Here is a 25,825-nt window from a genome sequence, read left to right as displayed (position 1 = left end):
TTCATTGGTTGTGCCTTTGATTCCCTTACTCTCTTTCTTCTTTTTTCCCAACACTTGATTTCAGATTCCTTTTCCAACACAAAAAACATTTTAAAGAATAATTTGGAATACACCCAGTCCTCTGATACCACCTGGATGTCCTACAATGGATTCAATTCTGATACTGTCTCTTGGAGGTAGAGTCAGATCCCATAATTTAAGGGCTCAGTCCCTCCAAGAATGTCCCCAGTTCAGATGCCAATAGAAGGCTGTGAGTCCTTTGTTATCCTCTGGGGGCACTTTTGAGCACACAGGACTCCATATAACAGCCGTGGGCAGTGTGCACTCCACCTCTTGAGGCGGCCTAAGGTTCTTTGTAAGTTAGACACTGCTCAGCCATTTCTCTCCTGGGGTTTTGCAGTCTCCTTAGAAAGTCATGGCAACCCAAGCTATCTGGGGCTTCTGTACTTACCACCTTTCCCTCTGAGGAGCAGGGCCAAAGCCTCTTTCTCAGAAGAGAGAGGGGACAGCAGCTTCTAAGAGCCTTCTCTGCTCCCACCTCCCCTCCCACCCACTCCCCTCCTCCTCACCTCCCACCAGCATCTAAGAGCTCGTCCCCTCCGCTAGATCTAGCCCTCTCCTCACCTCCTACCAGCACACCTGGAAAACTGCATGTTCTCTTTGAAGTAAGATGCTGTGCTCCAAATTATCTTATAATTTCTAGGCCAAGAGCCATTAGAGTCTTGACTTTTGAAAATCAAAAGCTTTTTTCCCTGCAGTTCTTTGGTGAATCTCCTTTTTTCCCTGATACAATAAAGATGCCCGAATAAGGTTGATGGGAAAGGTCAAGGCAACAGGAGCCGCCAGAAGGGTACAGAGGGGTAAGTCGGTTCGTGTGTTAAAAATATCACTCTGCCAGTGTCCTCACCACCCTTTAAAGCTAGTTCGTCCCTTGAGCAAAGGGCACAGTGCACTCTGCATCCTCCCTCATAATCATAACTCCTCCCTGTTCTTGTGTCTCTGAAGAATTTCAGTTCCAGGTGACCTGATCCAGAGTGGGCTGCAGACGGAATCCCAAGGGAAGCCCAATACCTAAAAATGACGCATCTCACATCTTAAAAGTGGCTTCCGTCTTAGAGTTACTTGTGACTCTCTGGAGGTTTGCTCAAGAAATTCAGCAGATGGATTCCCAAACTGCTCATCACCAAAGTGTATAATAGTTTTGAAATAGAACCATTTGTTTATGTGAGTTGCATGGCTAGTGCACCTGCCGTACAGTCTTTGAAAAATTCTGACACAAGATCCTTGAGTTGGGGCAATATACTTTGTGAGTTTTCTGTGCAGGTCATCACCACAGAGAATCAAATATTTCTCATGGTCCCACCTGACTGCGCACGGCTGGTCTCATGCCCTGCTTGTCACGACATCTGCTCCTTCTCACCCCTGCTGGCATGCCTTTGGCTACACACTGGAGTCCTTTCTTTGGTTTCAGTTACCCTCTCTGGTTCATATGACAATCCTCTGTATCAATCATGGGTTCTGAAAGAGAAACAACCTGTCAATTAAATCAGTCAAAAATGCAAATGTCTGAGAAAAATACTAACTTTGATTCTTTCCTTCACCAACTGCTCACCCTAAACAAGGACCTAGGAAGTTTTACTTCTGAAACTTTACTACATATTAGATAGACCCCTCAGTTCAAGTCAATAAATACCCACAGGGCCTGTTTTCACCATAAACCCACACAGATAAAGTCAGACGTGCCTCTTCCCACGAAGCAGAAAGAGATTTTCCTTGTCATAAATTAAAATCCTCCCTTATGGCCATGGATTTATCAGCAGACTTGCTCATAATGGTCATCTTAGGAACGACAGCTGGGAACAATAAATCATTCCTTGTTCCAAGGCTGCTCGATATGGTTCAAAATGGCAGACTCCATGCTAGAATGAACTTTCTCTGGACCAATAAAAATCCTTCTAGGGAAAAAGTGGAGCAGTGGTTGCAGCAGGGTAAGACACACACTTCCAGGATCTGAAGGGAAACATTCAGCAGCTTGTGGCTTCACCACCTTATATCTATTCCTCAACAACACCCAGAAGAGGTGTTGACCTCAAATACACTGAGTTTTTTCACCCACTCAGAGCTGAACATTAACTATTGATATTCAACCAAACTTTTATTAGTGAAAAAGAAGCCTAAGATCATCCAGGAAGTCTGTGTGTGCTGATACTATACTCCTTCTGTCCCTCCTTTCCAGCAGGAGGAAGCTTTTTACTTCAAAAATACAAATTTAAGGGACTTTCCTGGTGGTCCAGTGGTTAAAACTTCAGACTTCCTCTGCATGGGGTGCAGGTTTGAATCAATCACTGGTCAGGGAACTAAGATCTCACATGCCCATATGACCAAAAAAAAAAACCAAAAACAAATTTAATACATATGACCAATAAGGCTATACAATATGAATAAAATATTGATTGGGTTTTGCAATTCTGAAAGCAGTAAATTGCCAATAGCTCAAGCACTGATCACTTAAACAAGACCCTGAAATACATTTATTTAATTTGGTGTATTATCAATCACTTCTACTGTCTTCTTGGCACTGGGCAAAAACGCACAGGCAATTTCTCTCCCAACATCCTCCCAACTATCCAAAAATAAAAGCACATGTTTACAAAAAAACTCTCTCACCTAACCAGACATTTTGTGAGAAGCACATACAGTATTTTAAACTCAAGGCAGTACTCAGATCCGTTAAACATTTTCCACACCCCTGAAAACTCCACTGAAGAAAGAGAATCTACATTCTTTACCCAGTCTGCCTGACTTAAAGTAGCATGAGGCTAGAATCATCCACATGTAAAGTTAAACAATGAAATTCCCTAAGTATATACACACTGTGAGAATCAATAACCTCTTCTCAAACTAGCAAATTGGTTTCAAGTGTTTGGTTCACTGGTTACATCCAACAGACATGAATAAAAGGCTACCTCCCAAGTGAAAGAAAATGGGGCAAGGATTTCTTGAAAAAAATGTGTTCTCATCAGAATTCCTGTGTTTCATACAGCATGGATGGTGTCTGTAAAACTCTTTGGAAAGTTTTTTTTTTTTTTTGCTGTTTAGTTGCTAAGTCATGTCTGACTCTGTGACCCCATGGACTGTAGACCTTCAGGCTCCTCTGTCCATGGGATTTCCCAGGCAAGAATACTGGACTAATTTGCCATTTCCTTCTCCTGACCCAGGGATCGAACCTGTGTCTCCTGCATCTCCTGTATTGGCATGTGGATTCTTCACCACTGAGCCACCTTGGAAAGTATGCTGGGACTTAATTTCAGGCAATCCTCTTTGTTGGAATTTTAATAAAAAAAGCTTTACTCGGAGCACTGTGTACTACCTCATTTCATGAAAACAACTCACTGCCATGTAATTGCTTATATAATTTGATAACTTCAGGATTTCAGGTTTTCCTTAACTTTGCAAACAGATTATCGTTCCTAAAATAAAACACATTTTATAGAAAAGTTTAGCTAAAGTAACTGCCTCTTCTACTGAGCTATGGGCTCTGGGAATATTCGTCAGAAAATCTGGTCACTGAACTAGCACAAAGTTCACGTCCCTCATCCTTAGTCAATCAGCCTGTGTTTTTTCTCTCTTTTCATTCCCTGAGTGCCTTTCACCCTTCTCTCCAGCAGTGTCTAACATTAGTTCCATAAGCTGACTTCACGTCCCTGCTCATTCCAATCTTTCGACCTTTGGATCTCCTCTTCTTCCTCTTAGGGTGGAATGTTTATGCAGAAATTCTACAGCTACTTCCATAGTCCAGATGCAAAAACGTCTTCTTCCAGTGGAGTAAGCTGTATCGTCTACTTAAATGAGTATACTTTCAAAAGGAACATACACAGAAGAAAGGAAAAGGGACTTACGATAGCCAGTCCTAACAGCTGGCTTGTGAGGCTCTTGTTCCCCTAAATGGTCCCCAAGGCTCCCTTCCATTCCCATCTTCCCAGTCCCATGCTCACTATTAGAATGGCAGACCTCAGGACAAACCTGTCAGAGCATCTTATACAAAGTTCTGGGAGTTGCTAGTACTGGAGTCCTTTTTCCTTCCACATCCCTAAGTCTCTCTCAAGGGCCACAGGGTCTTGGTATATTTCAAGGTTTGAAACTACTGTTTTAGTTTTGTTATTAATTTTTTGAGGCATCTCAAAAAAATTTCCACAGTGGCTGCACCAATTTACATTCAAAACAATGGTGTATGAGGGTTCCCCCTTCTCCACATTGTCTCCAACCATTGTTATTTCTGGACATTTTGATAATGTCCACTCTAACAGGCATGAAGTGATATCTCATTGTGGTTCTGATTTGCATTTCTCTAATACTTAGTGGTGTTGAACATTTTTCATGTGTCTGTTGGCTATCTTCATTTCTTCTTTGGAAAAATGTCTATTCCGTTCCTCTGCTCATTTTGTAATTGGGTTGTTTCAAGTAGGTATATGGCATCCAGCATATAATACAGCTACTTCACTTCCAGGTATTCATCTAAAGAATGTGAAAATACTAATCAAAAAAATAAAATACCCACCCCTATGTTCACACAGTATTATTACAATAGCCACAACATGGAAACAACCTAAGTGACCACTGACAGATTAAAAGATAGACAAGCTGTGTTTTCCACACAATGGAGAACAACTTAGTCATTAAAAAAGGTGAAATCTTGCCATTTGTTACACATGGATGGAACTTGAGGGTATTATGCCAAGTGAAACAAATCTGATGGAAACAGACAAAAACTTAGTGATTTTGTGGATATCCAAAATATAAATAACTAAACAAACACATAGATCCAGAGAACAGAGTAGTGGCTACCAGCAGGGAAGAGTCAGTGGGGGGGGCAAATGGGTAAAGGGGGTCAATAGCATGACGACAAATGAAACCTAAACTTTCGGCAGTGAGGACACTGTAGAGTATACAGAAGTCAAAATCATACACATGAAACTTATGGGATAATCAAAAAAATTTTTTAATTTAAACTTCTATTTTAGAGACAGTAGTTTCTAGAGTCAACAGGCTTTTGTGAGCTATCCTAAGCATCCTCCTGCTGCTGCTGCTAAGTCACTTCAGTCGTGTCGGACTCTGTGTGACCCCATAGACGGAAGCCCACCAGGCTCCCCCGTCCCTAGGATTCTCCAGGCAAGAATCCTACTAACATTAATTATATTTCAGGTACTGATAAACTTATACACCTACTTGTAAAAAGGATTTTAGTGTTATTAATAATACTGTTCATTAGTAGCGTAGTACTAAAGAGAAACTTTGAAATTAAAACAACTGAATTTTATATAGGACTTGAACCAAGAACTTCCAAATGTTCAAGGTGGATTTAGAAAAGGCAGAGGAATAAGGGATCAAGTTGCCAACATTCGTTGGATCATAGAAAAAGCAAGAGAATTCCAGAAAAACATCTGCTGCATTCAGTTCAGTTCAGTTCAGTCGCTCAGTCGTGTCCTACTCTTTGCAACCCCATGAATCACAGCACGCCAGGCCTCCCTGTCCATCACCAACTCCCGGAGTTCACCCAAACTCGTGTCCATTGAGTCAGTGATGCCATCCAGCCATCTCATTCTCTGTCGTCCCAGTCTCCTCCCACCCCCAATCCTTCCTAGCATCAGACTCTTTTCCAGTGAGCCAACTCATCACATGAGGTGGCCAAAGTATTGCAGTTTCAGCTTTAGCATCAGTCCTTCCAATGAACACCCAGGATTGATCTCCTTTAGAATGGACTGGTTGGATCTCCTTGCAGTCCAAGGGACTCTCAAAAGTCTTCTCCAGCACCACAGTTCAAAAGCATCAATTCTTCGGCGATCAGCTTTCTTCACAGTCCAACTCTCATATCCATGCATGACCACGGGAAAAACCATAGCCTTGACTAGACGGACCTTGGTTGGCAAATTACTTTGTGCTGGAAGAAGCACAAGCTGGAATCAAGATTTCCGGGAGAAATATCAATAACCTCAGATATGCAGATGACACCACCCTTATGGCAGAAAGTGAAGAGGAACTCAAAAGCCTCTTGATGAAAGTGAAAGAGGAGAGTGAAAAAGCTGGCTTAAAACTCAACATTCAAAAAACAAAAATCATGGCATCCAATCCCATCACTTCATGGCAAATAGATGGGAAAACAATGGAAATAGTAATAGATTTTATTTTCTTGGGCTGCAAAATCACTGCAGATGGTGACTGCAGCCATGAAATTAAAAGATGCTTGCTTCTTGGAAGAAAAGCTATGATCAACCTAGACAGCATATTAAAAAGCAGATACATTACTTTGTCGACAAAGGTCCATCTAGTCAAAGCTATGGGTTTTCCAGTAGTCATGCATGGATTTGAGAGTCGGGTTATAAACAAAGCTGGGCACCGAATAATTGATGCTTTTGAACTGTGGTGTTGGAGAAGACTCCTGAGAGTCCCTTGGACTGCAAGATCAAACCAGTCAAACCTAATGGAAATCAGTCCTGAATATTCATTGGAAGGACTGATGCTGAAGCTGAAACTCCAATACTTTGACTACCTGATGCGAATAGCTGACTCATTTGAAAAGACCCTGATGCTGGGAAAGATTGAAGGCTGGAGGGGAAAGGGACGACAGTGGATGAGATTGTTGGATGGCATCACCAACTCGATGGACATGAGTTTGAGCAAGCTTCAGGAGTTGTTGATGGACAGGGAAACCTGGTCATAGGGTCCCTAAGAGATGGACATGACTGAGGGACTGAACTGAATCTTTGAAAAATGTTGGAAAATTGAAGGCTGTTTTGTTTTGGGTGTTTTTCTTTTTCTTTTTTTTTGCTTGTTTTTTATTTCTTTTATCTTTCTACATATTATTCCTTCAACAAATGTTTCTTAATCTCCTATTGGTCATCCTATATATTAATATTAATGGCTAGGACTAAAACAATAGGCTAAAGCAGAGACTTCCTGCCCTTGTGAAGCTTACAGTCTAGTAGAAAAGAGAGATGACCAAATAATGAAAAAAAAATGTTTTTAAAAAATTAAATAGCTACTATGACAAAAGGAAAAAAGTAGACACACAGTGCTCCACTGGGAATAACTGATCTAGTCAGAGACACCAAGGAAAGCTGAGTAAAGGTGGCAGAAAAAAATGTTCCAAGAAAGGGAATAACTGTGCACAAGCCCCACGGTGGAGGAAGCCTGGCACACCAAGGAGCTGAAAGAATGTGCAGGCAGGAGCACAGACAGGGTGGTGGTGGGTACAGATGAGGCAGATGGGCGCACAGCAGCTGACGTTACACAGCTTTAGGTGTGTGTGTATGTGCTTAGTCATGTGACTTTTTGCAACCCCATGGACTGTAGCCCACAAGGCTCCTCTGTCCATGAGATTTTCTAGGCAAGTATACTAGAGTGGGTTGCCACTTCCTTCTCCAGGGGCTCTTCCTTGCACAGCTTTATGGGGAAGAGCAAAAGCAAATCACTTTAAGGTGGAAGGAGTAACACGATCAACTGGGCATTTTTAGAAGATGACACTAGTCACAGTGTGGCAAAACACTGGTGGTCAGTAGTCTACTTACAGAAGGTCACCATAGGAGTCTTCACAGGAAATGATGGATGGAGACAGACTCAAGAGGTTTTTGGGTGGGAAAAGCGACAGGATGTGGGGGATGGGTTGGCTATGAGGGTTCATGTTCAGAAAGCATCAGGTTTCTCACATATCCATTTTAACTATCCGGTCCTTAACTGAATCATTGACTATTGTCTATGGTCTTTAGATACTTATTATTTTTCTTTCTTCACTTTCTCACTTCATCTTGAATGGAAAATTCCTCTTACTTCAAAACTAACAATGTACAGAGCCCTTCAGCATTATCCTACCAAGCCCCCCAAATCTTTTTAATATAAATGTAATTCCCATTTGATTTATGTTATAGTTTTTCAACTAAGTTTGGTCTCTCCCCCTTAAATATTTTTCTGTTCAGTAAAACTTCCTTCACTGAAACGATAAATCTGAATTTTGATACAGTGGTAGAAGACTTTTAGTTACATGGAAGCCAAACTTGAATCAACTCAAATACAAAAAAGAATGGTTTGTAAACACATGAGGGTGTCTCACAGATCAAATACAGAAGTGCAACCAAGACTTCCCATTCCAGAATGGGTTGGAATCCCTTGGAAATTTTACTCAATATTCTGTCTGCTCCTCTCTATATGCCGGCTTCAGCTTCTTACTTTGAAAGTCCAGCTTTAAACAACATTCAATCTATAAAACAGCTCTATTACAGTACTTATACTTCTATATTCTGGGTTTAGCCACAGACACTGACCCTCAGCCCCTCAGTGTCCCGATTCCAAATTTCAAGGAGGGGAACTTGGCCCTGATAGAGTCGGGTGATCAACCATGGTCAGTTAACTATGACTGCATGTGGGTGGGTATAAGAATTCAGGGAAGAAATAGCCAATGCCAATTCTGAGTTCCCAGAGAATGAAGAATTGTTGTGAATTTGGCAGACACCCCATATGGAGAAAGAGGGAAACAATAGCTCCTTTACTTCAATAAATATGTGCTAAGCATCAATCACATACCAGAGGCAGGCTAGGCTCCTGGACCCAAAACTAAGGGCAGCGAATTCCACCTTCAGGGAGTATAACACCCCACACTGCCTATGAACACCCTGGTCTCCATATATAGTCACTAATCTATAGCACATATCTAAAAACTCAGTGTACTATATGGAAGCCACATGCAAGATTTCATTCTATGGAATCAGCATTTAGCTCTCATTTTGGACAAAAGCAAAACATTTGCAGACAAAAACCAAAGAGTTAAAGTTTCATTTCCAGTTGTCAGATGCTACTAAGCAGGATAAAATAAAAAAATTTATTAATGCAGATAACTTTGGTATTTCTATTTACCAACATTCATCTATCTTCAAGGGATAAAGGTATCTATCTATGTATGTACCAGTAGAAGAAAAAAAAGTGTTAATTGAAGATCTACAGCATGGAAGTCAAGTTGCTAGACAGGCCCAGACCACAAGAGTAGATCAGATTCTGAGCTGGAAGACCCATGGTCTCATCAGACAGCTGTGTGACCTCAGGGGCCACACACCCTGAGGGGCTTTACCTGTAAAGTGAGGCTCTTACCTCCCTAACAATGTCAGCATAGGGAAGTAGGAATTAACAGGAAGAGTAGGAAGGTAGAAAATGAAGCACTGAGAAGGCAGTCCAAAGAGGAACGAGGAACAAAGGGAAGAGAGAAAAGTGGTCCAGGCCACATAAAGATTCCTTCCAGACCAGTGTCTGACGGCCAGACAGCTAACCCATAGGCCATGAGCTTCCAATCTTCCCCATGTGTAACAAGGCTTTCTCTTTGCAGATTGAGTTGTGCTCAGTCTTTCCTTTTCAAACAAAAAGGAAAAAAAGCCACCTAGTTAATGTAGTAACTTTCACCTATGAAAGAAATGTTAACATTATTTCCTTTGGCTTCCTCATCCAGCCCAATTTTCCCTTCCCTCCTATTGCCTCTCTAACCTTTCTTTTATGTTTCCTTTTCATGGGAAGCTTAAATTCAAATTAGCTGCCTCTCTGGAAAGCTTTCATCTTCTTTTCAGTTTCTCATATTATTGTCCTCTATCAGATTTTATTTTTCCCTTTTCAGACCTCACTAAACCTCCATTCATTTGCATGAGCATTGCTGTCCCTTTAAAGTATAGATATTTGAGCCTTATACAGGCTATCAGGACTTCCCTTGTGGCTCAGCTGATAAAGAATCCCCCTGCAATGAGGGAGACCCGGGTTCGATCCCTGGGTTGAGAAGATCCCTTGGAGAAGGGAAAGGCTACCCACTCCAGTATTCTGGCCTGGAGAATTCCATGGACTGTATAGTCCATGGGATCACAAAGAGTCAGACATGATTGAGCAACTTTCACTTTTCACCTTTCAGTGTTGTTTTTGAGTTTCTTTTTTAAAATATATTTTTTAATGTGGACTGTTTTTAAACTCTTTATTGAATTTGTTACAATGTTTCTGTTTTATGTTTTGTTTTTTGTGACCCCAAGGCATGTGGGATCTTAATTCCCCAACTAGTGATCGAACCTGAACCTGCTGTATTGAAGGCGACCACTTCAAAGCACTACAGGAAAGTCCTCTGTTTTTGAGTTTTCTATTGCTGTCTCAGTACAATCCAAAACGGACAAGTGATATTAAGCTACTTTTAGTTTAATAAGTAATTAAAACATCATAAAAACACTTTTTACTTTTAGAATTCATTCCTCTTTTATTTAGAACATGACTTCTCAATGATGATATTACCCCAAGAGGATTAAAATTGGCTCATGCAGGAAAAAAATCATCTTAGATATCATAGTGGTTTGTGGCCCTCCCAACCCTGACCCTCTTCAACTACATAAACAGATATACAGTACGCTTATAGCATTAAAATTTCATGCTGGGAGAAATCAGTTAAGGAAAAAAGTGTCTGCAAAGGCACCACAGTGGGGAAACAATTTTTTAAAAAATTTTAAAGTTTGAGGAAAACAATTTAGAACTAATCTATACTTGTATAGATTCGTTTATAAAAGCATTAAACACAGTCTTTCATTTAATCTTCACAAATCCAAGTGAACTGGCTACAAGTAACCTCTTTTCCAGATATGTAAATTGATAATCAGGGAGCTTCCTTCCTAATTGTTCAAGTGTGGTGGCCAGTTTCATCTATGAAACTCCATCTATGACAGTACAGCTCATATATTTCTTTAGAGCAGGGCTCCTCAACCTCAGTACTACTGACGTTTGGGGCAGGATAATTCTTTGTTGCAGAAGACTTTCCTCTGCAATGTAGGCTGTTGAACAGCATCCCTGGCTTCTACTCAGTAATATCCCCTCCACCACCACGTCCACCAGTGGGGACAACCCCAACATCTCCAGATACTACTACCAAATATCCCCTGGGGAACCGGGTGGGGAAAACACTCCTGGCTGAGAATCACTTATTTAAAGCATACTGATAAAAAGAGACTACCATCTACTGTTTTTAATGTCATGAGAGCTAAGAATTATGGAGCTTTACCAAAATACCAGGCATTTCATATGTATTGACTCATTTATTCCTCCATTAACGCTATAGAGTGGAGAGTAGCATCCACGATGCCTGTTTTACAAATAAGGAAAACAACTTGGAAGAACTGTAGTCAGTAAACTGTGAAACTAGGATATGTAGATGCTGGAGTTGCACTTATATCACAAAGTAGTACTTAAACTATTGACCCAAGTATAACTATTTGGTTAATGGAAAATAATCTACATTATGATTAAAATGTTGACTTTGAATTTAAACCCAGAAGTTGCTGCAAATGGCAGTTTCCATTTTATGTATACACACACACTGCATCTTCTTTATCCATTCATCTATTGATGGACACATGGGTTGCTTTCATATCCTGGCTATTGTAAGTAATGCTGCTATAAACATTGGGGAGCATGTATCTTTTTTAATTAGTGCTATCATTTTTTTCTGATATATATCCATGAATGGCACTGCTGGGTGATACGGTAGTTCTATTTTTAGTTTCTGAGGAACCTCCATACTGTTTTTCATAGTGACTGCATGAATTTACATTCCTACCAACAGTGCTGTTCAACAAGGTCCTTCAATTCAAACTGCTTACACACTAGCAGAAGAGAAATACCATGTCCACAGTTAATTGGAGATTAGACTGGTGGTTCTCAAAACTCTAATTCTCTAATAAGACTGAATAACCATTTCCAAATTTTCAAGGATAATTAAATTTAGAGTAAGAATTTAAAGTTTTTTGCTTTCACATTGTCCTTAAGTGTTGGATATCTGCCTCTTCTTGTTTCTAATAAAACTACAAAAAGAAAAAATATGAACAAATGAATGGATAGGAAATAAACATTTGGATCAAAATTTGGAGACTGAGTGGCTTAATGTACTTAAAGTATTTTGTGGACAAGGTAGTCATGCAATTATATTATTTCCTGTTTATATGATAGAATTAAATATGAGTAGTTCATGACTTCCAAATACTAAATAAGATTAAACTAGATTGAGTTCCAGAGTGGGCTCTGCCTCTTATTTTCCTTTATAGCCCCCAGCAACTGGCATGGTATACAAACCCTTTATGGCATTAATGGGTTTATTAATAGTTAATGAGTACAATGAAGAAAGAATCTTGAAAAGAATAAGGAAAACAAATGATATGAGAATTCAGAGGAGAGACTCCAGGGTTAGTGGATGAGATGGATTGGCTAATTGTTCACTAAACAATTTCTCTTTTTTTTCTCCAGGTCACATAAAGTTGGAGATTTCCCAGCATGCCTTGCATTTAGGAGTAGAAATATGATTGTTTTACATTCAAGAAAATGTGGTCAGAAGGTCGGACCATTAACTCAACTTGGTCCATAAAACTCATTGACTGAGAGGACAGGATTTTGAGAACTTGGGTAGGTGGAGCCACTAGCTACAAGCAGCCAGGCTCCCTGAAATAGTACCTGGAAGAAAACTGCCCAGTCAGCAACAGTGCTGTGGACAGTTCATGGGGAAGAAAAATATGTGTTATATTAGGTCGCTGGAATTTGGGAGTTCTTGGTTGTGTTCGTTAGCTACGCTGACTAATACAATTGGTTCAAAGTGAAGCCACCCCAGAGCCCAAAACAAACCATGACACTAAAATCTTTTTCAGATACACTGCTTCATAAAATTCCTAACTAATATTGCCTCTGTTCTGCCTCTAGAGACAACAGTACCACTGTTATTAGGATACAGGTAAGTATATGAATAAAACACAAAGGTCACACTTGAAATAAGATTGTGGGATAAGAAAACTCCCTTGAACCAACTGTTCAAGGGAATTTTGGTTGAAGGGAACCAAACACTTAAAAAAAAAAAAACAACAATAACACTGTCTTCACATCCATGTATCTTTAAGTACGACAAAGAGCATGCTTATTTTCACCACGGGTAGGAGATAAACATTAACATCCGGAAATATGGCAAGAACAAAAACTTGTCTGTGAGAAAATATGAATCAAAGTTGCCCACCAGACCCAGAGCATTTAACCTAGATCCCACCCTGTCCTATCCCACACCATCCCATTTCCAATTAAGGGTTATTGAGCACCTAAAGTGTGTGAGTCACTGTGGCTGTCACTAGGGACATGAAGAGGAAGGAGGCAGCGTCCTTAGGAGATACTCTGTTCAGGACACAATTGTGTACATAATCAGTTCTACAGTGTGAAATAGATATTTCTAGTCTATCCAAATAGGGTATCAGTTCAGTTCAGTTCAGCCGCTCAGTCATGTCCAACTCTTTGCAACCCCATTAATCACAGCACGCCAGGCCTCCCTGTACATCACCAACTCCCGGAGTTCACTCAAACTCATGTCCATCGAGTCGGTGATGCCATCCAGCCATCTCATTCTCTGTCGTCCCCTTCTCCTCCCACCCCCAATCCTTCCCAGCATCAGAGTCTTTTCCAGTGAGTCAACTCGTCGCATGAGGTGGCCAAAGTATTGCAGTTTCAGCTTTAGCATCAGTCCTTCCAATGAACACGCAGGATTGATCTCCTTTAGAATGGACTGGTTGGATCTTCTTGCAGTACAAGGGACTCCCAAGAGTCTTCTCCAGCACCAGTTCAAAAGCATCAATTCTTCGGTGATCAGCTTTGGTGATAACCAAAAATCAGTGCTTACCACTGCCTGGGGTGACTTCCCACAGGCAGTGCTCCTTAAGTATCCCTAGTCCTGCCTTGAACTGGCAGCTTCTTTGACTTGACTCCAATTATATATAAATTAACAGCCTTGGCTGAACACTAGCTAATTATCCAGATATGAAAATACAATATGCAAATGATACCACATTAATGGCAGAAAGTGATCATGTTTGGATATGAGAGTTGGACTGTGAGGAAAGCTGATCGCCGAAGAATTGATGCTTTTGAACTGTGGTGTTGGAGAAGACTCTTGAGAGTCCCTTGGACTGCAAGGAGATCCAACCAGTCCATTCTAAGGGAGATCGATCCTGGGTGTTCATTGGAGGGACTGATGCTAAAGCTGAAACTGCAATACTTTGGCCACCTCATGCGACGAGTGGACTCACTGGAAAAGACTCTGATGCTGGGAAAGGTTGGGGGCGGGAGGAGAAGGGGACGACAGAGAATGAGATGGCTGGATGGCATCACTGACTCTGTGGACATGAGTTTGAGTGAATTCCGGGAGTTGGTGATGGACAGGGAGGCCTGGTGTGCTGTGATTCATGGGGTCACGGAGAGTCAGACACGACTGAGCGACTGAACTGAACTGAAGAGGAACTAAAGAACCTCTTGATGAGAGTGAAGGAGGAGAGTGAAAAAGCTGGCTTAAAACTCAACATTCAAAAAGCAAGTTACAATGCCATTCTCCCAAATCATCCCACCTTCACCTTCTCCCACAGAGTCCCAAAGTCTGTTCTATATACCTATGTCTCTTTTGCAGTCTCGTATACAGGTTAAGGTTACCATCTTTCTAAATTCCATATATATGTGTCAGTATACTGTATTGATGTTTTTCTTTCTGGCTTGCTTCACTCTGTATAATAGGCTCCAATTTCATCCATGTATATTATCATATATGAAATGAATCACCAGTCCAGGTTCGACGCATGATACAGGATGCTTGGGGCTGGTGCACGGGGATGACCTGGAGGGAGGATATGGGGAAGAAGGAGGTGGGAGGGGTGTTCAAGAAGGGGAACACATGTACACCTGGGACAGATTCGTGTCAATGTATGGTAAAACCAACCAATATATTAATGTAAGGTAATTTGCCTCCAATTAAAAAAAAAAAGACAAGAAAATAAAAAGAAAAATTACATAATTTATTCAAGATCTCAAAATTAAAAAAACAAAGTTGATGGCATCCAGTCCCATCATTTCATGGCAATAAGATGGGGAAAAGGTGGAAACAGTGGCACAGTTTACTTTCCTGGGCTCCAAAAACACTGTGAACAGTGACTGAAGCCATAAAATTAAAAGACGCTTGCTTCTTGGAAAAAAACTATGACAAACCTAGACAGCATAGTAAAAAGCAGAGACATCACTTTGCCAACAAAGGTATGTATAGTCAAAGTCACAGTTTTACCAGTAGTCATGTGCAGATGTGAGAGTTGGACCATAAAGAAGGCTGAGCACCAAAGAATTGATGCTTTCAAATTGTGGTGCTGGAGAAGACTCTTGAGAGTCTCTTGGACAGCAAGGAGATCAAACCAGTTAATCCTAAAGGAGATCAACCCTGAATATTCATTGTAAGGACTGATGCTAAAACTCAAGCTCAAGCTCCAATACTTTGGGCACCTGATGTGAAGAGCTGACTCATTGGAAAAGAACCTGGTGCTGGGAAAGACTGAGGGCAAGAGGAGAAGCGGGCAACAGAGGATGAGATGGTTGGATGGCATCACCTACTCAATGGACATTGATTCTAAGTAAACTCCGGAGACAGTGAAAAACAGGGAAGCCTGGCATGCTTCAGTATCCATGGGGTCGCAAAGAGTCGGACACGACTTAGCAACTGAACAACAGCAACATAGTGCTGTTGTCTATGAACTCACTGTTAATGAATCAACAAAATACATTAAATACGGTGTTTTTAAGAAGAAACACAAATAAAACCAGATTATGTATTGACCAATTGATGAAAAGGTTTTGACCAGAGAACTACAGGAAACTAATCCTGTATTTCCCCAAGGAGCAACAGTTCAATATTCACAGGGATTTTATAGAACATAACTAATGTGAATAACAAGACTTGAATTTATCTATTTTACTAGCTATTTATTTAATATATCACTGTGGACCCATAGATATTTATATTATGGGTTACAATCTAACACTATCATTAATTTATTGCTCAAACTGTTCCATCCTTAGCCATTGGGAGAGTAACTTTAAAATGGAAAAGTCTAGTAGTGACTCTCTTGGCCAGGCAATCAAGATCAACATCACCTTGATCTTGATTGGTGATGATCAATCATCAAATCAACATCACAGTTGTTGTGATATTGAGTGAATGGTGCAATCTGATGTACTGAGAGAGAAGAGTAACCATTTCTGTGGTATTCTGGATGGGGACCTCAGTCTAGTCATAAGAACATTCCATACAGGTCTGAATCAAGTGTCATGCTGCAAAATGATCAAGACTCTTTGGAGGTGTCAAGGAAAGACAGGAGACCAAAGAGAAATAACTAAATGAAGGTGTGGAATCTTAAACTGGATCTTGGGAACAAGCACAACATCAAAAAGACATTAGTTGGACACTTCAATATGAAGTCCAAATGCAGTTTTTAGTTCATGATACTATCCAGCTGTTAATTTCCTGGTCATGATAATTATACTGTATAATTATAATTATACAGCATATAAGATGCTAACATTGGGGTATGCTAAGACAGGGACATACAGGAATTCTCTGTACTATTCTTGTAATTTTTCGGTAAGTCTGAAAGTAATTCAAAAGTTGACCATTGGGTGCACAAGTTGGAAAGTTGGGAGAAACGGTATCTCAGAGACTATATATGTATGAAAGTGTTCAATTTTTCAGAGTCTTTCTAGATTGAAAACCCTTTAGGGAATGGGGGAGACAATAAATACCTTCCTGCTTTACAATAGTACCAAGATTTGGTTCTTTCAAGACAGGAGACTTCACTTTCAGCTGTTGACCTTGGGCAGGCCATAAACATAGTTTCTTCTTCCATAAATGAAAGGGCTAAAGTGAATAATCTTACCTTATGTTTGTTGTATAATAAAGTCATATTATTCTAAATTAATCTTGTTATTTAGCATTTCAAATCATATACTGTAAGAATATCCTTTAAGAATGCCTATTTATTCTGCTTTCTTAGTAATAAGTAACAGTGGTGATATCTCACAAGAAATACAGGAATTAAATGGCAACAGTTTGAAGAAATTCTGCAGCAGTGCTCCCTGAAGCCCATTTATGAAACAGATACAGTTTACATGCTCACAAACAATGTAAATATATCTAAAGAATCAAGAATTATGCAGCCCTCTAAAATGTGTAAGTCACTAAACCAGGTGACTAAAAGTCACTAAAAGCAGGTTATAAATGTATATAATGATTTCAGGTAACATTTTCCAACATAAATATTTTTAGATGGACATAAGGTAGACCTTCTAGTTATAGTCCAGAAGGGTATTATTTTAGAAGACATGAGTCACTAACAGAAAGAAATACACACTGTATACTGATAAAATATAACACTCAGAACAAACAATAAAATATTTATACACCTTTAATCTACTTTCTATTATAAAGGAAATAATTTTGTCAGATGTTACCAGGTTGGCTAAGAACTTTGACTTCTGGTCATGTCATAATTAATACCGTTGGGAAATATTAGGAGACAGGAATGAGATAGAAAGCAAATGGATTTGATATTCATGAGTGTATAATGGTCACTTTTCCAGGGCAATAGAAGGAGTGAGTGGAGGGAGAAGCTGAACGTGAATCCTTTGTGGGTTAATGAGAATATTTCTCCTCTTCCCTTTCCACCTGAAAATTCATCAGCTCACTTAGGACAGTTAAAGAAAGAATGAGAAATGAGGAAAATGACTAGAATGGAGTTCAGTCTATGGCATTTTGTATGGGTTATAATTCCCTGAACCATTTTATAGAAAGCAAAATAGGTATTGTTGAGAAATTTAAATTTATGTGTTTGAACCATTATTAATACACATTAAATTATTTTTCTCAAAGATAACCTAGCTTTTAAAAAACTAATCCTCTAATTGCTAATAAATTTAATTAAAATAATGAAATCTAATATTAATGAAGTAGAACAGTGGCCAGAATAATATATCACTAATATCGTGGGTTCCTCTCTGCTTGCATTTTCATCCTTACTTACTTTGGTCAAGTAATTTCATTCTCTGAGCCTTATTTCCTCATTTAACATGAGAAAAATAGGTCATACTTCATAGGGTTGTAATGAATAGTAAGTGAAATTATGTACATAAGATGCTTTGCATAGATCTAGTACATAGTGTTAATATAAGCTATTATAATACAACTTTTTATAGAGAAATTGGATGCAGGTATATACATATAATTAACATATAGATGACGAAGACAGGAAAGAAATAGAGCAAAGTATTAACAGTGGTTTTCCTGCATGGTAGGGTTACGGGTGATTATATTTTCCTTTATTAATGTTATTCTGCCAAATTTCCTACACTGGACAAGTATTTCCTCTATAATCAGGAAACTCATGTTGTCTTAAAAACCAAAAATAGTGAATAAGACCTGTAAATTTACACATACATTCCTTTATGTCCTTTTTCCCTTTCAATAATATATTATCTAGTCATTTCTGAACCAGGAACAAAGTTGGGTATGGACAGCTCACTTCCACTTGATCAAAATTAAGCTGGGATATAAGGAGTCTTCAAGGACAGGAATGAAATGATAAAAAATCCATGGGAGAGGGTGGAGAGATCCAGGGAGCATCAGATCTTGAAGGAACAGAAACAGGAGAGAATGAACTAAGGGAAGGAACACTGCCAAAATTCTCGCAGACCAGAGAGGCTGCCAACTGAGTACCGGAAGAAAGAACAGACTGGATATTTAGTGTGGAGTGTCTTTATGCAACAGTTATCCATTGGAATTGTTTTTAATCTATTAGATATTTTAAAAGGAAAAGGAGAGCCTACTCTGGCGAATGAATCTTGCCATGCCACACCACTGAGTAACCATTCTTGATAGCTCTTTTCCAATCATGCTCACAGGTTAATGATTATTTGTATTTCATTTCAAATTTTTGTGATGAGTTTTATGGCAATGTTACTAGTATAAACTGTCTAAGGATGCAAATGGAGGGGGAAAAAAATGGAGAAACAAGGATTCAGACTGTTTCAACTTGGTTTGACTATCTGTGACCACCAAGTTTCTCAACAGTCAGCGAAGAAGTGTCTGGAATTAGACTTGCAAGGATTATTCAGTTACCACATTTGTGAATTAAGGAAGCTAATATTCTTATTTTGCCAGCTTTCCAACTTTCTTAAAGTCTACTAAAATCATTTAAGATGAACAGCTTTACAAATGTATGGTTAGCAAAAATCTTTCTTGTGAGTCTATTTCCCTTTTGTTGACTTTTTTCATGAAGAAATTTCCAGAATATACCAGATTATGCAAGTTAAGAATATTTTTTATAAATGAATATTTCTAAATAAAATACAACTAGAAGTGTATAAAAAATTTTGTGAAGACACTTCTGACAGTGATAAGGATCCAAACAACCAACAGATTAGACAAGAAACTTTCTATTCACCCTTTCTACTCCTAATTAAATGTCCAGTTTATTTTTCATGACTAGGGTTCCCAGTGTATTACCTATACAACCATAAAACTCACCCCTTGTGGAACTGCCATTGGCCTCACATAACTAGGTATGACTAGGGTAGCAAGGTAGACTAAAGAGTAAACTCCACTGCCCTTATCTTGGATTATGAATTTCCTTTAACAAAACATGATGCTACTGACCTACTGCTCATGACTGAGATGTATTTTCCAGCGAGAGTAAGTTATTTATGCTTACTCAGCCATACACATAACTACTCAGTCTTCCCCAGGAACCAATCTGCCCCTGATGAAAGTTTCAGCTTGTAACCACAGAAGAGAATCAAGAATGACAATAAAACTAGGGATTGAGTCCATAACTTGGTTTCATTAACTCTATAAACTAGATAGCTGCCCATCTGTTGGAAAGGGTACAGATTAGGGTGAGTCAGTTGCAAAGAATAATTCCACCAACTTTTATTTTTATGAATAACTAGAGGCTATGTATTGGTAAATTATTAAGTGCATTATAAGGAGTTGCTAAGTGTGTTATTAATAAACTAAACTTAGTATACTGCCAGAATTCACTATGGATTTATTCTACATTCAGCTAAGATGGCTTTGTGCCAGGCAACCCTGGCCAGTATTCAAAAACTCCCACCAGGGATGCTCCACAAAGAAATAAAATCCCTGTACACTTTTAGAAAGGATATTTCAGGAAGACTCACCACCGTAGATCTGAGCTGGTCAGGTTTTTAATTATTGTCAATTTTCCTCTTTAACTACAAATGCTCTTAGTTTAGTATCTTCATTACAAAGTTAGTTTGTTGTGGGTGGTTTGGTTCATAACATCTACCGTTTGAAAGTGTTTTCAGTCCAGGCCCTATGCTGGAATCTTTACATCTCATTTATTGCTCTTAAGACCCCTTTGAGACAGGTAATAGTATTGTACTCATTTTACAAATATGAAACTAAAGCACAGAGAGGCTAAATATATTGCATGGCATCACAGAGCTGGAAACCACAGAGCCAGAATTTGAACCCAAGGATTTCTACTCTAGATTGGGGGAGGTCAGAAAACTTTTTCAGGAAAGGGCCAGATGGTAAGTATCTTAGGGTTCATAGGTCATATGGTCTCGTCTCATCTGTGCTACTAAAGCTCCAAAGCAGCCACGGACACTATGTAAACAAATGGGCATGGCGGTGTTCCAATAAAACTTTATGTATAATAACAGGTAGCATGCAGAATTTGGCCTCTGGGCCATAATTTGTTTGTTTCCTTTAGAGCTCTCACTGTTAACCACTATACCATTACCACATATGCTTTCTTAGCTTCCATTGAAGTACATATGAGTTCAGGAGACTAAAATATTCTGATAGCTATACTGAGACACATAAAGGCATTACAATTCAAATATTAATCATTTATGCCTTTATTAATTAAAATATAAAATATGTGTTTCTACATTCATTGGAGATAGAAAACTGTCTTTTCTTGAACTGCACACGTGATCAAGATGAGCATAATACTATTTGATCAAGTCCACAGTCTAGGTTGTAATGGTGATGCAAAAATCTATACATAAGCTTATCATTTGATTTTAAAGTAAACTTATGATCCACATATTTTGGAGCCAATGGCTTTATATAATATAGGTGGAACACATGAAGCAGAGAGGCCAAAGGATCTTCTGAGCTCCCTAGAATGGCTATAGTCCAAAAGTGTTTGAGAGTCATTCTGAAGCTTATCTCAGTGATCTATCTTTGGATGAAGATCAGATGCCTCGTGACCTGCAACCAGGACTAAAAAAAAAAAAAAGGACATAATTTAAAGGACTGTCTCCAACTTGGATGGAAGGACTTTTTTCAGAAGAAACTACACTACACCAGGATGAGAAGACGACAACATCAGAGGTAGACAGCTTGCCCAAGATGCTGGACCTGATTCGTATGATAATTTATAATGTTTTCTTGACTTCTTAGCCCTCTGCATATAAATCAAATGCTTTTCTACCATAGGCCTGATCCTATGCTAGTTTTAGAAATTAATCCAATTGTTGGGTTTGTAGACATGTGGAAACAGTGTCAGACTTTATTTTTTTGGGCTCCAAAATCACTGCGGATGCTGATTGCAGCCATGAAATTAAAAGACGCTTACTCCTTGGAAGGAAAGTTATGACCAACCTTGATAATATATTAAAAAGCAGAGACATTACTTTGCCAACCAAGGTCCGTCTAGTCAAGGCTATGGTTTTTCCAGTGGTCATGTATGGATGTGAGAGTTGGACTGTGAAGAAAGCTGAGCGCCGAAGAATTGATGCTTTTGAACTGTGGTGCTGGAGAAGACTCTTGAGAGTCCCTTGTACCACAAGGAGATCCAACCAGTCCATTCTAAGGGAGATCGATCCTGGGTGTTCATTGGAAGGACTGATGCTAAAGCTGAAACTGCAATACTTTGGCCACCTCATGCGACGAGTTGACTCACTGGAAAAGACTCTGATGCTGGGAAAGGTTGGGGGCAGGAGGAGAAGGGGACAACGAGGATGAGATGGCTGGATGGCATCACCGACTCTGTGGACATGAGTTTGAGTGAACTCTGGGAGTTGGTGATGGACAGGGAGGCCTGGCATGTTGTGATTCATGGGGTCGCGGAGAGTCGGACACAACTGAGCGACTGAACTGAACTGAACTGAAAAGCTCATTGGCTTATACAAAAACTCTGTTAGACTTGTGCCATCCTAATGTCCTTAAACCATGGCAAGAATCTGCTTCTAAATTGGAAAATTAAAAACAATAGCTGGAAATCAGAGTCAGGGCTATGGGAAATCCAAGATGGCTGCTTGGCTTTTCCCAGCTCCCTGACAAACCTCATTTTTTATTTGATGGGTTAAAGCCTCCCTGGCTACAGGGCCTACATAATGAAAACTCACGGAATATTAAGTTTTGTAAATTGTTAAATTAAGTTTCTAGTTTTGTTAATGTCTAGTGTTTACTAAGATTCACTGCTGAGACAGTTCCTTGTTCCTTGTTACGCTAAAAGATTTAATTAAGTTATTAAAAAGGACACTCTAGGTTAGTTTCTAAGGCTTATTTCAGTAACCAATCTTCAGATAAAGGTCGGATGCTCCATAATGTACAACCAGGAGATTAACACCAGACTATAATCATTTAATGAATGAAGTTAGGTGACTTGGGGTATACCAGGCTTTATCTAATGAAAGTTCTTGACTTATAATTCTTATTTTAATAATAACTGCTAGCTATGGCTATATTATTTTCTATGTCACTTGTTTCACTGAGCCTGTGATATAATGCTGAACTGACAGTTCCATATGAGATCAATAATTGTAATAATGTGACTCTGGGCATGGGAAAAAGCAACAAGAGGAAATATTTTCCTGGATCAGAAGGCTAGTAAGACAGTGGTCCAGAGACTTTTGCTACTTGCAAGGCCTGGTCCAATTTTAGCACACTGAGTGGCCCACCACTTCCCTAGACCTGGGAATGAGCCTTTCCAGCACCGCGGGACACAATGGCCATGAAATGGTGTCACATGGTCAAATATGTGGCTATAAAGGGACCCTGCTGACTGGAAGTTGGTACTTGCCAGCTGCCTCTACAAAGATTACATCATGACCATTGCAAGCTGCTGACCTTCAATACCCCCTGAAAGAAGTTCAGGGTGAAAATCAGGAATGAGGCACTCTGTGCTCTGAAAAAAAAAAAAAAACAACCGGCAGAACAGGCCTTCAGATAGTTAGATCTTTTCAGAAAAAGGTTTTATGAGTTCCAATTCTTGCATCTTCTCATACCTAGAAAAACACTGACGTCATTAATGGTGAAATCTGCTTTGGCTAGTTAAAAAAAAATTTTTTTTTTTTTACAATTAAAAGTCAAAATAGAGTAGCTATGGTTCAGACATCCTGGGAAATAACTATTTCCCAGACATCCTGAAAAATGATATTATGGGTGTGATTTCAGATTAGACGCTGTGACCTAATGTAGAACTTAATGCTCCTGTAATGCATTTTTGCTTCTGTACTTTGCTTGCTGCTCATAAAACCAAAGTTACTCCATTTTAAGATAAGGTTGTTTTTAAGTAAAGATTCCTAAAATTGTTTTTGAAAAAAGAAAAAAAGGAAAAAAAAAGAAAATGAATAACCAACAAGGATCTACCTTATAGCACATTGAACTCTGCTCAATGTTATGTGGCAGCCTGGACTGGTGGGGAGTTTAGGGGAAAATGGATACATGTATATGTAAGTCCGAGTTCCTTTGCAGTTCACCTGAAACTATCACATTGTTTGTTAGTTGGCTATACCCCAGTACAAAAAAGGTTTTTTGAAAATGTGATGTATATGTATATTACCATATGTGAAACAGATTGCCAGTCCAGGTTCGATGCATGAGACAGGGTGCTCGGGGCTGATGCACTGGGATGACCCTGAGGGATGGGATGGGGAGGGAGGGAGGTGGGAGGGGGGTTCAGGATGGGGAACACATGTACACCCATGGCTGATTCAGATCAATGTATGGCAAAAACCACTACAATATTGTAAAGTAATTAGCCTCCAATTAAAATTAATTAATTAATTTTTAAAAAATAAAGAAAGAACTGAGCAAGGGAAGCTTCTGAGACTCAGTTATATCTGGGAGGAGATCCCAAATGGTTACCATGAGGAATAAGGGCATTTTATTACAGTCATCACCAGTTTAACTCGATGGTTCCTATTATGAATTGTGCCCCCACTTCCTGCCCCAAATTCCTAAACTCCAATGTGACTACATCTGGAAACAGAGCCTTTAATGAAGTAATCAAAGTTAAATAAGGTCATAGGGTAGGTCCCTCATCTGGTAGGCCTGAGGTCCTTATAAGAAGAGTCATCAGAGTTTGTGTTCTCTACATGTGGCAGAGAAAAGGTCACACACAACGAGAAGGCAGCCATCTGCAAGTGAGGGAAAGGGCTCTCATTAGAAACCAATCCTGCTGGCACCTTGAGGGTGGCCTTTAAGCCTCCAGAACTCTGAGAAAGAAGTGCTCACTGTTTAAGCCACATGGTCTGTGGTTTTCATTATAGTGGCCCCAGCAGACTAACAAAGTTCCTAACGTTATAATGTAAAAAAATCACATTAATTTCCACAAAGTATTAATTGGCTGAAAACTCACTATCTGTTGACTGAGATTATATACAAATACATACATCAATTCAGTTCAATTCAGTCACTCAGTTGTGTCTGACTCTTTGTGACCCCATGAACTGTAGCACTCCAGGTTCTCCTGTCCATCACCAACCTGCAGCTTGCTCAAATTCATGTCCATCAAGTCGGTGATGCCATCCAGCCATCTCATCCTCTGTCGTCCCCTTCTCCTCCTGCCCTCAATCTTTCCCAGCATCAGGGTCTTTTCAAATGAGTCAGTTCTTTGCATCAGGTAGCCAAAGTATTGGAGTTTCAGCTTCAGCATCAGTCCTTCCAATGAATATTCAGGGCTGATTTCCTTTGGGATTGACTGGTTAAATCTCCTTGCAGTCCAAGGGACTCTCAAGGGTCTTCTCCAGCACCACAGTTCAAAAGCATCAATTCTTTGGTGCTCAGCTATCTTTATGGTCCAACTCTTACATCCATACATGACTACTGGAAAAACTATAGCCTTGACTAGACCGACCTTTGTTGGCAAGGCAATGTCTCTTCTTTTTAATATGCTATCTAGCTCTTGGTCATAACTTTTCTTCCAAGGAGCAAGTGTCTATCAATTTCATGGCTGCAGTCACCATCTGTAGTGATTTTTGGAGCCCCCAAAAATAAAGTCTGTCACTGCTCCAATTGTTTCTCCACCTATTTGCCATGAAGTGATAGGACTGGATGCACAATCTCAGTTTTCTGAATGTTGGGTTTTAAACCAACTTTTTCACTCTCCTCTTTCAATTTCATCAAGAGATGCTTTGGTTCTTCTTCGCACACAAATAATTTGATGTTACTAGTAACAAGCACTACTGAACTCATCGTTACAGTACATAAAAGTCTTTGGAGAAAAAGTTGTATACACATTTAGGAGATATTCTTTTAGTCAGGCTGCAGATAATGTTCGGTACTGACATGTTTTCACAGTCAACTCCCTACAATAGTAACTCAATGTTAGTGGAATAGTAACATTGACCTCCTGGTATCTTTGTTCTTTTGGGTAGGAATCATCTATTCCCAGACCCTTTTAATTAAGTTTGAGAAACACTGTTTACAGACTCTTCCTTTGGAAAATTTATCATGACTCATACAAAAGGCCTTGAAATTCTGCAGCAAAGAAACCAGCTAAAAAAAACTTTAAGTCTGGCTAAATTTGCACTACCCTTGGCTCCGATTCTCTCTCTCTCTCTCTCTCAGCTGCCTCCTGACTGAGGGCATGGCACACACAGAATGACATGTGTCAGTTACAGTCTGAGAAAATGACCTAATTGCAGGGATCCCAAGAGAAGGTCAGATTTTAGGCCAAGG

General features: G+C 39.5%; 1 long non-coding RNA gene across 9 annotated transcripts in view; it reads right to left on the bottom strand.

Annotated features, from left to right (window-relative positions):
- The window catches only part of LOC148777325 (uncharacterized), a 174,513-nt gene that overhangs the window by 80,091 nt on the left and 68,597 nt on the right, over window positions 1-25,825 (bottom strand). For all 9 annotated transcript variants that reach the window (XR_016037821.1, XR_016037822.1, XR_016037823.1 and 6 more), the window contains one exon: window positions 1,364-1,518. This is a non-coding gene — a long non-coding RNA (uncharacterized LOC148777325). The remainder of the gene's footprint in view (window positions 1-1,363; window positions 1,519-25,825) is intronic.

The sequence above is a fragment of the Moschus berezovskii genome, chromosome 7, assembly GCF_049115385.1.
Source record: "Moschus berezovskii isolate FMDL1 chromosome 7, NW_MosBer_1.0, whole genome shotgun sequence".
Taxonomy (NCBI): Eukaryota; Metazoa; Chordata; class Mammalia; order Artiodactyla; family Moschidae; genus Moschus; species Moschus berezovskii.
The sequence above is the reverse complement of the archived record's forward strand: the minus strand, read 5'-3'. Positions and strand labels throughout refer to the sequence as shown.